Source organism: Streptopelia decaocto, assembly GCF_964273445.1.
Source record: "Streptopelia decaocto genome assembly, contig: HAP1_SCAFFOLD_102, whole genome shotgun sequence".
Lineage (NCBI taxonomy): Eukaryota > Metazoa > Chordata > Aves > Columbiformes > Columbidae > Streptopelia > Streptopelia decaocto.
The window spans coordinates 1-3,713 of NW_028115960.1; positions in this window are offsets into that span (position 1 = coordinate 1).

Below are 3,713 nucleotides of genomic sequence, written 5' to 3' on the forward strand. Positions count from 1 at the left end.
CCTCTCCTCTCCTCTCCTCTCCTCTCCTCTCCTCTTCTCTTCTCTTCTCTTCTCTTCTCTTCTCTTCTCTTCTCTTCTCTTCTCTTCTCTTCTCTTCTCTTCTCTTCTCTTCTCTTCTCTTCTCTTCTTTTTCTCTCTTCTCCTCTTTCTTCACCTCTTCCCTCTCCCTCTCCCTCTTCTTCTTCTCTCTCCCTCTTTTTCTTCACCCTCCTTTCACTAGCAGTACATGTTGACGAAATCCCCGACAAACACTTGTAACCTTGCCCAGCTTAGCCATTCGCTCCATCACCTTGTGGGAAGGAGCCATGTACCTTCTGGTGGCCGTGAGAGCACCGGGCCCCCTTCAAACCACTCTGCATTCCACTTCCTACAGCTGCTTACCCTAGCTCCCCAGTCCATGAGGACAGTGAGTTCTGCACTGCTCCTCAAGAAGGCATTCCCTTGATTTTGCTACTGCTATGCAGCTGAAAAGGATGTTCATCCATCAGATGAACTTGGAACGCGGCCCTGCTGGGAGATGGTCTTGCAGCGGAGAAACTCCAGCTGCCTCATTCAGGTCTTCCTCCTTCAGCCCCTGTCAAGGGATTCCATCGACTCCTCAAGGACTTCCTCTCGCATGTCTTCAGGCTGCCTCCAGGCCAGCTCTGGCAGCAGACATGGGAGGCTGCTCCCTTTTATACTATCCCGGGGCATTGTGAGCTCAGCATTGCTGGCTGGTCACACTGTGACACAGAGGTGACATGGGCCCCCAGTGTCCCACCCCGTCTGCTGCCCATGCACCCAGCACTCCTTGGAGGAAGGACTTCGGGGTGCTGCTGGCCCCAAGGCTGTCCTTGTGCCCAGGAGGCCCAGGCGGCTGTCCCTGCTCTTGGTGGTCATGCACTGGGCATGGCTGAAACCACCTGGGAGTGGCGGTGTCATGAAATTACTGAGGAGGTTATTCAGATACAAAGGAACTTCTTCTCTTTTCCTGTAACCTTACTAAAAGAAACTATGAAAAGCAATCCTCTAGTACATGCTGGTAATGAATTGCTCTGCAAAAGTGCTGCCATGGGTGCAGGAACTTGCCAGCCTACGTCTATTCCATTAAAGAATCTCAGCATTTTGGTGCCAGCTCCATGTGAAGCCAGGGGCCCTCGCACCTCTCCAGCCGTAGCTCTGATGGATCATCAGGCAGAGTGAGGCTAGAGGCGAATTCCTTGCCAGGAGCGCCCCCTGTCCAGAGGGCTGTTAGGAGAAAGTCTGTCAGGAGCAAGGACTTCATATCTCAGTGCCTACTTCTGCTGCCTTTTTCTTTCCCAATCCACACACATGAACTGGAAGAAAAATGTCAGGAAATCCATTTTGGTAACACCCATATGGCTTACATAAGCTTGCCATTTTAGCCTCAAACCAGAGTCTTTTACAGGAATCTCTCTGCATCACAGAAAGGAGGCAAACTCCATGATTATATCAAACCCATAATATACAAATGAAGAAATCTCAGGGGTAGCATTTCCCTGCTGATAAGCTGTACTATGCTTTGCACATACAAAGCATTTTTGGCACAGGCATCTCAAAGCATTTTTATAAATTCAGAGAGCTTCCCAACACCACCCCTGCACGGTGCTGGAACAGAATTCCTGGTTTAGGGGCAGAAAGCTGAAGCACAGCAATTTGTTCCAGTTGACACAGTTGACATCTGCCAGATCAAAGCATCTGAGTAAAGATTTCTTACTTTGGTTTGGGTTTATTTTGTGCTGACAGCATGAGAATCTCCACGGCTATTACCTTACATAGTCTTGGGAAAGTATTTAATCTGTTGGCATGGTAAGTCCTTTATCATAAAATTGAAAAATATTAAAATTCCGATTATGTTACTGGACTAATGTATTCATTACCAAAGTGTATTTTGAAGAAAAAAATCATAATAACTGTATAAGAACACAGATACATCTAGTGTATTGCAGACGGAACTACCAAGTGTTGGTAATAGGCACATTATAAACAGATGGGCTAGATTATACACTATTTTAATTTCTACCAACTTTACAAAAAAAGTTATAGAGCTCATAAGTTGAAAATAATTGTATTAATGTATTATCACCTATAAATAAAGCACATTAACATTGATATGTAAAGCCATGATAGTCTGATCTTTTAATGTTTTATAAAATGCTTCACACAGCATAAACTATTTATACTTGAATCCACATACGCACTGCTGTTGCTGTTTTTGTATTATCCATCTGGTTTTAAAGATAACTATTACTGTGTTTTCTGTTTGCTGCTTTGGTTTGAGTTGTTTGCTTTATGGAGCACAAGCAAAACTAAACTTAGGAGTGTCCAGCTTTTTTTAAGCACTAACCATAAGGTATGCATCTGTGCAACACTAGAACATTATAAACAAAGGTCTTTAATAATTTCTATCATCTAAGAGTTATGAATCTGTATTTAAAAGCTATTAATCTTGTCTGAGCCAAGAGTTTTCTGCGTCTCTCCAAGGAAGAGACACCAAGAAGTCACTGCAAGGCCACACCTGGAGCGCTGTGTCCTGTGCTGGGCTGTGCTGAGGTTCTCCCTCAGACACTCTGCTCATGGCCATGGCGTGGCCAGAGAAGACGCAAGTGCACAGGTGCTGGCACAGCAGTGGCAACACGGACACGGACACACACACACAGAGCTTCCCTGTCATAGACTTATCAAATCACAGAATAGTTTGAGTTGGGAGGGACCTTCAAAGCTCATCTAGTCCAATACCATCCAGGTATCACAAGTTCTGTGGGCCACAAACCCTAAGAACTCCTTTCAAGTGACATTTCTACCCCTATTTTTAGTCACTACAGTATTTGTAACATATTTTGTATCTCAGCACTTTCATGGCTAAACATGGTAGATATCTGAACACGGCACTTGAGCTTCCACATCTAAACACTGTTCTAAACATTTCTTGGTTATTTCTTTGTCAGAGGACTAATTTGCACGTTGAAGTGTCTAGACTGTCACTGTTGTTTCCTAGGAACTCAAGTACTGTGGCTTCTTTTGTTTGGCCCCAGAGCCCCTGGCCAGGGCGGTTAGGAGAAGGGAGTACCGAGGCGCCAGGGAGCCGCTGGGCACCCGCGGCCAGTGTGGGGGATGTTTGGAAGCTTCAGGGGCACCCCACAGCCAGTGTGGGTGTGCAGAGAAGCTTCTGGAATGCCTACAGTCAGATCTGATCAGCCAATATAAAAGACGGGCCTCTCGTCAAGACTCTCCCCATTGTCACGGTTCTCTTGGAGCACAAGCGAGATGCTGCCAACTGCCCACCCCCCCCACCCGGGATGGAGACTCCGCTTGCCTTGCCGCCACAGGTGTGAGTAAAATTTCTCCTCGTAGGACTGCAAGTATATTTATACTTTCCGTGCACATATACACGCGTACTTTCCGTGCTCAATACGAGCAAGTGTAAAATTAATCCTCGCATAATCATGGGTGTATTTTCCTCCCATGCTTCCACATAAGCACGTGTAGGTTTCCATGCACATTTGCACGCATACTTTCCATGCTCAATACAAGCACGTGTATAAATTAACCCTCGCAGAACCACGAGTGTATTTTCCTCCCGTGCTTCCACATAAGCACGTGTAATATTCCGTGCACATTTGCACGTGTATTTCTCCTCGCAGGATTGCAAGTGTCTTATAAATTGACCCTCGCAGAATCGCAAGTGTACACTTTCCATACTCACTACGAGT